The following is a 16,209-nucleotide window of genomic DNA, read 5'->3' on the forward strand; positions in this document are numbered from 1 at the left end:
AGCCAAAAGTTTCACTATTTTCCACCAGCGGAGCTGTAAGATGTCTTATTTTTTTGCAGGACAGGATGTGGTTTTCATTGGTGTTACTTTGTGGTACATGTGACTTTTTTATTACTTTTATTAACTATTTGGGAGGCAAAAAGAACAAAAAACAGCAATTAAATTTTTATTTTTCAAACATCATTCAATATAATTGCCATGTTACCTTTATTATTTTATTATATATGCTTTTTTTATGTTTTGCTTTGGCAAAACAAAAAACTTAGTAAAAAAATATATATTTTTTTTGGTCATCATATTCTGACACCCATACCATCTTTATTTTTTCCACAGATAAAGCTGTATGAGGGCAGCATTTGGTTACACACTACTTTTTGATTACTGTTTAAATTTTTTGTAGTAAAAAACAAATTGAATCTGGATTTTTTATTTTTTTTTTTTTTTTACACGATAATGTTATTCTGTTAGTTGATTCAATAATCTTGTGACCCAATTTATAACTTATTTTTGATATTTTTTTTTTACATTTTCACAAGAAACATCACTTTAAAAAAAATCACTTGTTTTGGTTGTCAAATTGTAGGAGTCCTTTTTTTTCATTTTTCTGTCTACAGAACTGTATTAGGGCTCATTTTTTGGGAATAACGAGCAGTAGTTTTTTATTGTTATCATTATGGAACATATATCACTGATTCTTGCTTATAATTTTATTTTTTTGTTCCAAGATTAGCAAAAATGGCAATTATTACATAAAATTCCTATATATGAAAAACTTTCATATACCATATGGAATGAAAATTCATACAGTTCTATGGTTTGAGTTGTTTTGAGCATGACAATACCAAATATTTACCGTATGTGCTTTTGTTTTTTCGTTTTACAGATACACCATTTTTTCATTATATATTATATATTTTATTATACTATTATTGTAATATATTTTAATGTACTGTATAATATATATATATTTATATATATATTATTATTAGTAGTAGTATTTTCTTATTAAATTATATATTTTTTTTTTATTATTATATATTAGATAAACCATTCTTTTATTATTAAAATTGTGACTAGCAATTTTATTTATTTTTGTAATATTTAAAAACATATTAGATCTTTTTCTGTTCACAGTAGTTACCACTCCCACAAGGGACTTCGACCTACGATCCTTTGATCTCGTTAATAATACACTGTAGTACTTATGTATTACAGAGCATTATCTCCCCTGTCAGTCTAGATTGACAGCCAATCTGGCAACACCCCCAGCGGGATCTGATTAGCTGAGGGATATGGCAAAAATGGAGCCATTGTCAGTCCTTGTTGTAGCCATAGGAACCAGACACCCCGCAAGCGTACTGCACGGTGCAGATGGGCTGACAAAGGGATCTGTCTCACTTTTCTCAGATTCTTCTTTGCCATCACTACTGATGAAAAATAAAAACTGGAATCTGAACTGGGAAAGTAAGTTAATGTGTATGCACAATGTAAGTGCACATTAAACACAAGACCATTACACAGAGAAGACAAAACAAAAAACACAAATATCCTAAAATAAAATAAAAAATAAACTGCAAATAATGCATAAAGTAATAATAATAAGGGTATTTAGTGAACATAATTTTGATCAAAATGATGTGCAAGCCATCCCGCCATGTCAAGGCAACCCTTGTGGGACAGTCCTACTCTAGTATTTAAAACCTTTCCACTTGCCAAGTGACGTGAATGTGAACAATGCACTCACATTGTGCATACACATTAACTTACTTTCCCAGTTCAGATTCCAGTTTTTTATTTATTTCAGTGTGCATTCTGTGCATATATGGGTGTGACCGCCCTTTTTCTGAGCTGTGAAACCCATCCTGTCTGGCCTAAGCTTTTACTAGTGGTTCAGTCGCTCGATCCTTGTTCACATTCACGTCACTTGGCAAGTGGAAAGGTTTTAAATACTAGAGTTAGGGACTGTCCCACAAGGGTTGCCGTGACGTGGCGGGATGGCTTGCACATCATTTTGATCAAAATTTTGTTTACTAAATACCCTTATTATTATTACTTTATGCATTATTTGCAGTTTATTTTTTATTCTAGGATATTTGTGTTTTTTTGTTTTATCACTACTGATGGCAGCATCTGAGGCTATAAAGTGCAGAGTTGGGCGCTATGACCAGTCTCAGCATTTGCAGCGGGATCCTGGCTATGTATAACAGGGATCGGTGTCAGTGCCATTCCTCAGACAGAACAGTACACCTGAACATAGGAAATCAACTGCATTCTGGACATAGAGTTATGTCCACTTGTAGGAAGGGGTTAAAAGTAGCCTGTCAATGCAAAATGACTGTTCAGCCAGCCCAACCCTGGCACATGTAAAAGCCAAAGCTATTAATGAAGTAAGAGAAAAGCTGAGACAGATGCAAAACAAGTACGTGGAAGATGCACTGAACTGTTTGGCCACACCAAGGGTGCACCGAGCCCCTGTGCTTACTTTTAGCAGTCATTTTGTGTTGCCAGAATCCCTTTAAGGCCGGGGTCACACTATACGGATGAGTGAGAGGCATTAAAAGCACGCATTACACACGGACCAATGATTCTCTATGGGTTTGCTCCCAACAGCGGTATATTTATCGTCCGTATTCTACGGTCCGTGCCAATCGCAGCATGCTGCGATTGTCAGCGTACTACGCCAGTACTACGCCAATGCAAGTCTATGGGTGCGCAAAAAGTACGGATTACACACGGACCACACGTGTGACTTGTGAGAAATACGCAGGTCTTTTGGCTGGTGACAGGAAATGGGCCAATCCATCATCAGGAAGCCTAGACATGCAAATGAGCTCAAAAAGCGCTCCAGACATCCAGGAAGTATGCCTCCACGGAGTACAGCAGCGTCATGGCGCCATATTTCCTCAATGTGGAGATGCTTATTGTATTAGTGCAGGAGCGGCCAGAACTCTGGGACCAACGTGATGCCCATTATGCCAATCGGGCAAGAAAGGAGGCGTCACGGAGGCGCATATGTCGCCAGATGTTCCATGATTTTGGTGATCGGCCACGTGAGGAGCAGCAGAAACTGAGTAAGTACAACCCAAAAACTGTTTAAAAATACCTCACATCAAAAGATGCATATAGAATCGGCCACCCCCCCTTCCTGTGCTTGTACTTTTTTCCTCATGAGGCAGGTAGATTTTGATGTGACCCATGGTTTTACACTGCCATCATTTGGCACAGGCCACAAGCTCCTCATCCTCCTAGCCTACCAAGTTATTAAGTGTAGTTACTTGATACATGAACTATTGTGACCCTGTGTATCTGGGTTGGATGGGCCAATTAGATATGCCTCCCTGGGTAGAAAGCACACCCCAGAAGGCCACATGCCTAGGCTACTGGTAGCAAATGTGACCGATCAATATGTGAAACTGATAATATTTCCTGTCACATTGCAGTGGAAGATGTGATGAGACGGTGGCGCAGCATCCGCGACCAATACAGGCGGGAATGTCAGCAGCGGTCCAGGAGTGGTGATGCGGGCTACATAAAGAGGAAATACATCTATTATGACCGCCTCTCCTTCCTCGCCCCTATTCTGGATCTGAGTCCGTAAGTAGATACCTCACACCACATTACACAGATACTTTACAGGGCCAAAAATATTGATGTATTTTTGGCTCTGTTCTATTTCATAACAGAACTCAGTCCAACCTTACGGATAGAGGAACGGGCTCAGATACAGAGCCCATCATTGATCCTGTAGGGGATGAGGTGGCTGGCCCATCTTCTCCCCCTACAAGAAGCATGGGTGAAGAATCCCCTCAGGAGAACCCAGTGCCTGCGACACAAACCCCACCACCAGGACAGTCTGCTGCTGCACCATCAGCCATACTGGAGGAGCAGGGCAACATGAGCAGCAGCCCAACTGCCCAGATCCGGGGCTCCCCACAGCCTGCTGGACCATCCCGGCGAGGACAGGAAGGCGCCAGATCCCTGCCCAAGATACCCGGACCAATGTGGACACAGGGGTCCTCAACTATCTGGCTAGAGTGCATACAGATGATGGCGAGGAGGCATACTCACGTAGCCTGGCCCTTTATCTTCGTGCCCTTTCCCGTGAGGTGAGGCTCCGTATTCGAGGATGTTTTCAGATCCTGCTTGATGCAAGCACACCCCCCCAATACCCCATATGAGTTGTTTGAATATCTGGAGCGGTGGCAGCTTTCACCCAGAAATCTAATGCGCCTTAGACCACCCACACAGATGCTTGCTCAAGCAGGCTCAGAGGATCCTCAAATATGTGGGCCTACACCTCACCCCCTTCCTTCCCTACCCAACCTTTACAACACCAGCAACATATGTCGGCCTCTAGCCAACCCCACCAATATGGCCACTTTTTCCCACCCAGTGTTGGAGGCTGGTCCCAACCTGGTTGGGGATGACATGGCTATATTGGTGGGTATGAGACACGGGCCTACCCGAGCCAACAAGATGTCCCTGTTCCGTATCACTCTGGCCAGTACCAAGCCCAATCCCAGGAGGCAGTACAATACCCACATCATGGGCAACAGTATGCTCCCACACAGGGCGATGTTGGGCAAAGTAGCCAGCAGCAACCACAGGCTGGTCTTCCGCCTTCTCCTTCCCCAAATTACCAAAATTTATAATGTAGCCATTTTGTTATTGCATTATGTTGTATTTTTGTTTTTGTGTGTGTGAAAAATTGTTTGTGAAAAAATGTTCACATCTGCAAAAAGGCCAATTTGCCACATTGCCACAGTTCTTATATGGCAATAATATGTTTTGATTTAAAAAAACAACAAAAAAAAAAAAAGGGTCAAGTGAACATTTGGCTAATACATTTTACGTCTCTGTCTCAATTCTAAAAAAGTGTCAAGAAACTAACATACGCTTACCAATGCAATTAAACAGTCATAGAATCAGAAGGGGTAGAAATATATATATTTAGATACACATAAACCACAAAATTATAACATAGATACAGCATGCTCTTGCCAAGACGTTTCCCCCTCAGGTGACAAAGTAATTTGTGAAAATATCACGCACTTTGAGGTCAGAGAGCGGTCTACGTTGAGGGTTGATAGGTGGTCTCGCCCTACTCACATTGGCCAACCCACGCACACCACCACCAGAGGAGGAACAATCATGTATCCTGGTGAAGTTATGAAGAACCACACAGGCTTTAACTACTTCATTAACATTTTGTTCACTCAGCTGAATGGCAGACTGGAGTACCCGCCATTTGGCACAAAAAATGCCAAAGGAACACTTCACCAGTCGTCGAGCACGTGATAGGCGCAAGTTAAAGTAACGTAACGTAAAGTGACATAAAGTAATTTGTGAAAATATCACGCACTTTGAGGCCAGAGAGCGGTCTACGTTGAGGGTTGATAGGTGGTCTCGCCCTACGCACATTGGCCAACCCACGCACAACACCACCAGAGGAGGAACAATCATGTATCCTGGTGAAGTTATGAAGAACCACACAGGCTTTAACTACTTCATTAACATTTTGTTCACTCAGCTGAATGGCAGACTGGAGTACCCGCCATTTGGCACAAAAAATGCCAAAGGAACACTCCACCAGTCGTCGAGCACGTGATAGGCGCAAGGTAAAAATTCTGCGCCTGTGGTCAAGGTTGCGCCAGGGATATGGCCTCATGACATTGTGCGTTAACTGAAAAGCCTCATCTGCCACAAGGACATAAGGGACAGATTCTTGAGTAGAGCCTGCTAGCTGGCGTGGTGGTAGATCCAACTGGTTGGTGCGTAGCCGCCGAGCCATAATGGAAGTATTGAAGACTCGAGAGTCTCCCGTCCTTCCATAGGCCCCAATGTCAACAATTATAAACTTGTAATAAGGGTCGGCCAGAGCCAACAATACAATAGAAAAGTATTGTTTATAATTGAAGAATTAGGAGCCAGAGTTTGGCGGCTTACGCATCCGGATATGTTTGCCATCAAGGGCCCCAATACAATTAGGAAACTGGCATTCCTCCTCAAAGTCCCTTGATATCCTCAACCAGTCTTCCATCCTGGGCTCGGGCATGACAAGTTGATGTAGTCTTGACCATATTTGACTACATGTCGACCTGACTATGCCAGAAATGGTAGATCTTCCAATCAGAAACTCATGGTGGAGGGCGGCATAAGACAGGCCTTTGGACAGGAAGCTGAAGAAAAACAGAAAAGGAACCTTTTAAAATGCACAAATTAAACAAAAAAAAGGTACATACATACAAAACTTGTTATGAATTCACATCTAATAACATACACATATTTTGTTGCACAATGACTAAGTGATATTCAGTACATCTTACTGTTATGAGCGGTGGAACGCACTAAATAAAATTAAAATAAAGTGCGTTCACCGCTCGGGGTCCACCGTGCGGTAGATGGAGTAACCGCTGCTAAAAGAGGCAGGGCACTCAAGCGGTAATGTGCACAGGGTTTTAGCTGCACCCAGTGCACTAAAGCAGACTCAGTTTTATGCACAGAGCTGCCAACAAAAACCTAAATAACGCTGTGTCTGTATAGGGTCACAGACTTCAGCGATGTGGACACGGCATTAAAAGGTCACAGAAATAGCCTTAAACACCAGGACTATCCCCTCTAGACCTACCATAGAAAATAGGATACGGGATGTCGCAACTGCGAGCGCCCGAACAGCTGCCACCGCAGCGCAGCGTGAACTGAGCTGCAGAAGAGACACCGCTACCCTGGCAGCGCGATGCAGGATGCTTAGCTGCTGGCACAGCTGAAGCTTGGGCGTGCTGGCGCTAATACTGACTGAACTCAAACACTCACACAAACGTAATAACCAAGGAAGGGGGTATTTAATGAGTCATTCACCAGTCCAAGCATCCATCAGCAAACACACAGCAGCAAGTATGAAATACTAGCGCATTGTGAGTTCATTTTCCCCTTCACTACTGAGGCCCGAGGAACTCCCTCTTCTGGTAAAGAAAGGTAGTGAGCCTGATTATCAAACACCTGAGTCTGATGATGATGACTGGCTGAGTGGAGTTGCTGACTGGATATAAGGCTGCTGACGCCCTTCTGCCCTGCGGGTGATTTCTCTGTGGGATCCTTGGAGACCAGTCTGAATTCCTGCTCCTCTAAAGCTAAGTTTTCTGCTCGGCTTTTTGCATTTGTGCTTAGACTTTGTTTTGCTTTGTTTTTCTGGATTTCTGCCATTCCCTGCTGGGGTGTGCTGAATTCCTTTAGCTCTGTCTTCTGAAAATACCTGAGTGCTGATTTAGTTTTTGAAGCCTAGCTGCTTCAGGGTCTTTTCATATCAGCTTGTTGGCTTATGTCTTTGATAGGGTTTTGGCAGATTGCAGACAGCAACCTTCCTTTCCTGTTCTGTTTAGCTAGCTTGGGCCCCATCGTTTGCTCAGCCTATCTTTCTATCTGTGTGAGTGTTTTTTCATCTTGCTTCACCGTCATTATATGTTGGGGGCTGCCTTTTACTTTGGGGTCTGCTCTGTGGCAGTTTAGATTTCCTTTTCTGTCTTTAGGCTATTTAGCGCTCCGGCTGTGATCGAGGGGTCTAGGGCATCGTAGGAACCCCCCACGGCTACTGCTAGTTGTGTTGATAGGTTCAGGGGTCTGCAATCTGATAGTTGCCAACTTCTCTGGTTTTCTGGACGTAGCTTCTATTTTTGTGTCTGCCTCCTACGGTGACTCAATCATAACAGAATCACCCGCCATACCGCAGATCCTAGGGTACTCAATAGCAGGAAAGAATTGTATAAAAAAAAAAAAAAAAGTGTGTATATTTTTTCCTCTATATCTCTGAGGCCGTAGGGGGAATTTTTTTTCTCTCAATGGAGATAAAGCAATTGTCTGATCGTGTGGAGCAGCTTGCTGCGGAAGTGCGGGGAATTTCCGCCTACCTTGCTCATTCACATGCTGCTGAACCAAAGATTCCTACACCTGATGTATTTTTTGGGGATCGGTCTAAATTTTTGAATTTCAAAAACAATTGTAAATTATTTTTTGCCTTGAAGCCTAACTCGTCAGGGAGCTCCGCGCAGCAGGTTAAAACTGTCATCTCTTTGCTGCGTGGCGATCCCCAGGATTGGGCGTTTTCTTTGAAACCAGATGATCCTATTGACTTATGTGAACGCATTTTTTCAGGCCTTGGGGTTGTTGTATGATGAACCTAATGCCATTGATCAGGCTGAAAAGACCCTGCTGGCATTGAACCAGGGTCGTGATTCTGCAGAATTGTACTGTCAAAAATTCCGAAAGTGGGCAGTACTTATTACCTGGAATGATAATGCCTTGGCTGCTCTCTTTCGGAAGGGGTTGTCAGAAGCCGCAAAAGATACTATGGTGGGATTTCCTGTTCCCTCTGGTCTTGACGATTCTATGTCATTAGCCATTCAGGTTGATCGGCGTTTGCGCGAACGCAAAGCTGCACGAGAGGCGTTGCCACCTGTTGAACAAATGTCTGAACCTATGCAATGTGATAGAGTTTTTTCCAGAGAGCAGCGTCAGGAGTTCAGAAGGCGTAATAAGTTGTGTTTTTTCTGTGGAGATGCCTCGCATATTATTTCTGTCTGTCCTAAGCGAGAGAAACACTTTGCACACACGTTTTCTGTTGGTGGTGTTCAACCTAAGTTTCTTCTGGCTATTACTCTGATCTGCTCCCTGTCCATATTTTCCGCCAAGGCTTTTGTGGATTCGGGAGCAGCCCTAAACCTAATGGACTTGGATTTTGCTAAACGTTGTGGATTTCCGATGACACCTCTGCAGACGCCTATCCCTTTGAGGGGAATTGATGCTACTCCTTTGGCTAAAAATAAACCTCAGTTTTGGACCCAGGTGGTAATGCGGGTCGCCCCAGACCATCAAGAAAATTGCAGATTTTTGGTGTTGCATAATCTGCATGATACTATTGTTCTGGGGTTTCCCTGGTTACAAATTCATAATCCAGTTTTGGATTGGAAATCTGTGTCTGTGGCGAGTTGGGGTTGTCGGTGTGCCTTTAGTGAGGCTCCGGTGTTTTCCACCTCTCCTCAGTCGCATGATGTTCCTGATTATTTGGCGGACTTTTATGATGTATTTAGTGAGAATGAGTCTGCGTCTCTGCCTCCTCGTAGGAGTTATGACTGTGCAATTGAACTGAGCCCGGGGTGTAAATTTCCCAAGGGTCGGCTCTTCAATTTATCTGTACCCGAGCACGAGGCTATGCGATCCTATATTAAGGAGGCGTTGGAGAAGGGTCATATTAGACCATCCTTGTCACCCTTAGGTGCCGGTTTTTTTTTGTAGCCAAAAAGGATGGATCATTAAGACCTTGTATTGATTATCGTGCCCTCAACAAAATTACTGTTAAATATCAGTATCCGTTACCCCTGATTTCTGATCTATTCTCCAGAATTAAAGGTGCTTGCTGGTTTACCAAGCTTGACCTCAGGGGGGCGTATAATCTTATTCGCATTAAGCATGGGGATGAATGGAAGACGGCGTTTAATACTCCGGAGGGACATTTTGAGTACCCGGTGATGCCTTTTGGGCTCACTAATGCCCCTTCTGTCTTCCAGTGCTTCATGAACGATATTTTCCGAGATTTTGTCGATAAATTTTTGATTATCTATCTGGATGATATTTTGATCTTCTCCAAGGATTGGGATTCTCATGTGGAACATATTCGGACTGTGTTCCGGATCTTGAGGGAGAATTCCCTGTATGTCAAAGGATCTAAATGCCTTTTTGGAGTACAGAGGATTTCTTTTTTGGGATTTATTTTGTCCCCGTCAACTATTAAAATGGACCCGGCCAAGATACAGGCCATTTACGATTGGGTTCAGCCCACTTCTTTGAAGGCCCTCCAGAAGTTTTTGGGTTTTGCTAATTTTTATCAGAAATTTATAGCAAAATTTTCTAGTATTGCCAAGCCATTGACTGATTTGACTAAGAAGGGTGCTGATGTGTTAAATTGGTCTCCGGAGGCTGTTTCTTCCTTTCAGGAGCTGAAGCGAAGATTCACCTCCGCCCCGGTTTTGCGGCAACCTGATGTCTCACTTCCGTTCCAGGTAGAGGTGGATGCTTCTGAGATTTGTGCAGGAGCTGTTTTGTCCCAAAAGGATCCTGTAACATCTAAAATGAATCCCTGTGCTTTCTTTTCCCGAAAGTTCTCTCCATCTGAACGTAACTATGATGTGGGGAATCGGGAACTGTTGGCCATGAAATGGGCATTTGAGGAGTGGAGACATTGGTTGGAGGGAGCTAAGCATCAAGTCGTGGTCCTCACTGACCACAAGAATTTGATTTACCTAGAGTCGGCTAAGCGCTTGAACCCTAGACAGGCTAGGTGGGCCTTGTTTTTTTACACGTTTTGATTTTGTGGTTTCTTTTCTTCCTGGAACTAAGAATGTCAAGGCAGACGCCCTCTCTAGGAGCTTCTTTGCTGATTCTCCTGTGGTGACCAAGCCTGCTACCATCTTAGGCGAAGGGGTAGTTCTTTCTGCAATCTCGCCTGATTTGAGACATGCTCTGGAAGAGTTCCAGGAGGACAAACCTGAGCGTTGTCCCAGTGGAAAGTTGTATGTTCCTGACCAGTGGAAGAAGAGAGTGATGTCTGAAGTTCATTGCTCTGCTTTGGCTGGTCATCCAGGTATTTTTGGTACTAGAGATCTGGTGAGTCGGTCTTTTTGGTGGCCCTCCTTGTCTCGTGATGTCAGGAATTTTGTGCAGTCCTGTGGGACGTGCTCCCGGTCTAAATCGTGTTCTCGCTCTAGTGGGTTGTTGATGCCTTTGCCTGTCCCCAAGAGGCCATGGACCCATATTTCAATGGATTTCATCTCTGATATGCCTGTCTCTCAAAGGATGACTGTTATTTGGGTGATTTGTGATTGGTTCTCTAAGATGGTTCATCTTGTACCACTCCCTAAGTTGCCGTCTTCCTCTGAGTTGATGCCCCTGTTTTTACAACAGGTGGTTCGCTTGCACGGGATTCCTGAGAACATTGTATCTGACAGAGGAGTCCAGTTTGTGTCTAGATTTTGGAGAACTTTCTGTTCCAAGCTGGGAATTCAGTTTTTCCTTCTCCTCTGCTTTTCACCCTCAGACCAATGGGCAGACAGAGAGAACAAACCAGACCTTGGAGTCATATTTGAGATGTTTTATTTCTGCTGATCAGGATGATTGGGTTTCATTTTTGCCCTTGGCCGAATTTGCTTTAAATAATAGAGCTAGTTCTGCCACTTTGATGTCACCTTTTTTTGTAACTTTGGGTTTCATCCTCGATTTTCTTCAGGGCATGTTTAGCCCTCTGCCTGCCCAGGTGTTGACACTGTGGTGGAGAGAATGCTCCAGATCTGGGACCAAGTGGTGGATAAGTTCTCTCTCTCCCAGGAAAAGGCCCAGCGGTTTTCCAACCGACATAGGACCATTGGTCCCCAGTTTAAGGTTGGTGATATGGTGTGGTTATCATCAAAAAATATTGCTATGAAGGTGGCTTCTCCTAAGTTTAAGCCTAGATTCAATGGACCTTACAAGATTTTGGAGATTATTAATCCGGTCTCTTTTCGTTTGGCTCTTCCTGTCACATTTAAAATCCATAATGTGTTCCATAAATCTTTGTTGAAGAGGTTTGTTGAACCTGTTGTTCCGGGGGTGGCACCTCCAGACCCTGTATTGGTTGAAGGTAACATGGAATATGAGGTAGAGAAAGTACTGGATTCCCGTCTGGCTAGACGGAGACTCCAGTATTTGGTTAAGTGGAAGGGTTATGGTCAGGAGGATAATTCCTGGGTCTCTGCCTCTGATATTCATGCCAAAAGATTGGTGCGTGCCTTTCATCGGGCTCACCCTGATCGCCCTGGTGGCGTGGTTGAGGGTTCGGTGACCCCTCCTCAAGGGGGAGGTACTGTTGTGAGTTCATTTTCCCCTTCACTACTGAGGCCCGAGGAACTCCCTCTTCTGGTAAAGAAAGGTAGTGAGCCCCTTTATCAAACACCTGAGTCTGATGATGATGACTGGCTGAGTGGAGTTGCTGACTGGATATAAGGCTGCCGACGCCCTTCTGCCCTGCGGGTAATTTCTCTGTGGGATCCTTGGAGACCAGTCTGAATTCCTGCTCCTCTAAAGCTAAGTTTTCTGCTCGGCTTTTTGCATTTGTGCTTAGACTTTGTTTTGCTTTGTTTTTCTGGATTTCTGCCATTCCCTGCTGGGGTGTGCTGAATTCCTTTAGCTCTGTCTTCTGAAAATACCTGAGTGCTGATTTAGTTTTTGAAGCCTAGCTGCTTCAGGGTCTTTTTCATATCAGCTTGTTGGCTTATGTCTTTGATAGGGTTTTGGCAGATTGCAGACAGCAACCTTCCTTTCCTGTTCTGTTTAGCTAGCTTGGGCCCCATCGTTTGCTCAGCCTATCTTTCTATCTGTGTGAGTGTTTTTTCATCTTGCTTCACCGTCATTATATGTTGGGGGCTGCCTTTTACTTTGGGGTCTGCTCTGGGGCAGTTTAGATTTCCTTTTCTGTCTTTAGGCTATTTAGCGCTCCGGCTGTGATCGAGGGGTCTAGGGCATCGTAGGAACCCCCCACGGCTACTGCTAGTTGTGTTGATAGGTTCAGGGGTCTGCAATCTGATAGTTGCCAACTTCTCTGGTTTTCTGGACGTAGCTTCTATTTTTGTGTCTGCCTCCTACGGTGACTCAATCATAACAGCGCACATTTTATAGCGTACGGGACCTGCCGGAAATCTCCAGAGCCTTGAGCAGAACCAATGGAATCAGGAGCAGGACCTGAGCACCTGACTCCTGAACTCCAATGGGAGCTCATCCCATGGGCATGCTCAGAAGCTGGGAAGAAGGACTTAGCCTCTGGAGACAAATGTGAGGATCTGGATTGCTGCATAGGCATGGTAGAAACCAGATTCCTAACACTTAAACATAACATTCTGGTCTGTTAGTTTCAACATATCTGGAATAAGATGAGGGCATTAAAATTAGTCCATGAAGCAAAAGATACATACTTTGGGCAACACATCATGAACATAGAGAATGTGGTTGTGCAGTACATACCGTAATGTGAGTAGAAGTCGCTCCTCTGCAGATATAGCTTTGCGCATCCTTGTGTCCTGAAAGGTTATCCCAGGGCGCACTGTCTCCAAGAGTCGATCAAATGTTGCAAGGCTCATGCAACAGTATTGGTAGAATTTAGCCGGATGCTCCCGCAAAGAATAGAGGCGGTGAAAATGACCTCTTGTGAGTCGTTGCCTCAAAAGTGGATGGACCCACATGCGTCTCCTCCTCTGCGGATCCACTATCACTGGGTATGGTTGACCAAAGCGGCGTGACAAAATCCAGTTGAAGAGAACCTGTTCAGTTGTGTTGAAGGTCAGACTGTCTGCCATGTTGCACATACAACAGCAACACACCTAGTGAAGGCAAGGTCACAAATGGACAGTATGGAGGCAGCCACCTGTTCCTGAGCCAATAAATAGGGTGCAGGCTAATGATTTAAATAGTTAGCAGGCCTCAAAACCGTTAAATGTCCATTTTGCAAGCCTGCGAGAAAATCTCGCCATACGGATTACATACGGACGGATGCTGACATGCGCAAAATACGCGACCACACCTTGCTTACGGATGACATACGAAGCACTATTTAGGGGTCATTTATCTGTATTACGCATGTAAACTACGGACCGTATTTTGCGTCGGTTAGTGTGACCCCGGCCTAAGACCTAAAAACTTAAAAAATGTCTGCACTCACTGTGGATAGGGGTGGGAGGTTGTTAGGTGGATTAAGGTCAGGGGTTTGTTGTTGAATTACTGACAATCATTTTAGTATTTTCTTTAATAAAAATTTTTTTTTTTTTTTTTATTCACTGTACCGGTTTTACTATGTAATGTGATAACGTAATAAAAATATTATTGACCAAAAAAATAAATCCACACTGTACTTTAAAATGGTCTTAATAGAAGAACAACTTCTCAAGAAGTTTCTAAAAGATTGACAGACAATAGAAGACAAAGGAAATCAATTATTTTGGGTACGTGGAACCTTATGATGGTGTGGAACACACAGTTTCTGGAACCTTTTGAGCAGCCGGAGGTCTATGTAGACTAACTGACCGGTGGCACGATACAACTGTCGATTGGTAAAAGTTTACCTATCAGCAGTGTTCACACAGGCAGGCCTAAGCAAACGATGCATACTGAGCGATAGACTGTGTGCATAGACTGCTATAGTTCTCGGCAGCACGAGTTCTGTTTACATTGGAAGATGTGCTTCCGAGAATCATGATCTTTTATGCGGCATAAAAGATCATTCCATTCTATGAATGAGTGGTCAGCAGTCTTTTTACACAGCAAGACATTGGTGAGGTTTAAACAAAGCTCGTTCAGGATTACTTTGCAGTGTAAATGCCCCTTAATAGACATTGAGCTTATGTTTATTTCCTTTTCGGTTTGCGATTTTCTCTGGAAGGAGTGTTAGATAACTCTATGAATAATCTGTTCATACATAACACAGCGCTGAGCATTCCTCCATTTGTCCTTGAGAACAGTGGAAATTTCCTATGCAGAGAGGACATGAATGTGTAGAACAGTTCTGTGGAGTAGCTCCATGGATGATCCTACAGTTTTACCAGATAGCCTGAGCCTTTGCGGGGAAAGTCTTAAAAGCTGTAGATACTAGTTACATTTCGCTGGTAGGATTCTTGTAGTACGTTTATAGAGATTGCTAGGAAAGACACTTAGCAGCAAGTCTTCCATGACTTCCAAATCAAAGCTATGGTGAAACAATTACCATTTTTATGCTTAGGCCCAAGAGTGTTGCCAAAATGTCTTGATGCTTGAACCACCATCGTTGCCCTAGCCCAGCCATACATACTTTAGCCACTCTTTACTACTCGTCAGAGCTCATTCAGATATTTGTTTTTCACATACGAGTACTATCTGTGGTTTTCATGAACAGCACATTACCTGTGATAATCTTTGGTGCCATTCAATAGCGGAGATATGATTGAGGGTTGCATAAAAATTGGCAATGCAAGGCTATGGGTCCATGAAAAATTTGGACTGCACTAGGATGACATCAGAGTGTGGTCCAATTTTCACAGCTTGACAGAAAACAGACAGTGAAGAAATTTTTTTTCTCCACATACAAGGAAAACTGATGACACTCGGACCAAGATGTGATGAAAGTCTGATTAAAAAAAATCATTTCATTTTTCTAATACTTGAGACAAACAGATGTCTGGTTGAGGCCTCCCTGTCACTGAGACTTCACCATACATGTTCAGTAACTCTGGCAAAAGGTGAATAATTGCAAGGAACATTTGAGGAAAAGCTATTTCCTGGAAAGATTGTCCTGGAACCAGAGACTATCGGGCAACTGTCAAACCTCATTCTGAGCTAAGATGGTTTGTGACCGATCAACTCAACGATTGCTATTAATTTAAACCGGTGAACAATCATTTGGGTTTATATCGTCCATTTTAACTAATTTTAGTCTAAAGTGTACGCGCACCTTTAAAGTCTCATTTATGGGTACCCACTAGTGATGAGCGAGTATACTCGTCGCTCGGGTTTTCCCGAACATGCTCGAGTGGTCTCCGAGTATTTTGGCGTGCCTGTCTACAAGTCGCAAATCATGCAGCTGAGATTACGAAATCTAAATCTCTGAGCACGCCAAAATACTCGGAGACCACCGGAGCATGCTCGGAAAAACCTGAGCAACGAGTATACTCGCTCATCACTAGTACCCACCAAATTGTACATGAAACATGTAAAAAGTCACCCATGACTTGATAGTTATATAAATAACACTATGGGGCAAATGTATTGACATGGCAGCTACTTCTGTTCAGACTTGCCATACGACAGCTTTCTGATGCATGGTGCATTTTCTTTATGCAGCTTTTATTATAGTGTTGCGCCTCAAAAATTACAATTCGACATGCTTTCCATTTAACGTGCCCAAGATTTGTTGAACCGGAGAACAATTTTTTTTTTTTTTTTTGGGTGGAGGGAGCAAAATACTATTCCTAAGCAAATCTCAAAAGACGGCATGAAGAAAGGAGTCCAAAATGTGTCGAAACTACCGTAAGTGTGTCTCAGCCATCTTTAGCTTACCACCTCTTGCTGTAAGCCATTATTATTATCACCTTCCCTGTGTAGGACAAAAAAAAGCATAAAAAAAGTTTCTAAAACTATGTAAGTTTGACTTTTACATTTTGTATT

This window comes from Dendrobates tinctorius, unplaced genomic scaffold (genome assembly GCF_039654945.1).
Source record: "Dendrobates tinctorius isolate UK_male_01 unplaced genomic scaffold, ASM3965494v1 ptg000104l, whole genome shotgun sequence".
Classification (NCBI taxonomy): domain Eukaryota; kingdom Metazoa; phylum Chordata; class Amphibia; order Anura; family Dendrobatidae; genus Dendrobates; species Dendrobates tinctorius.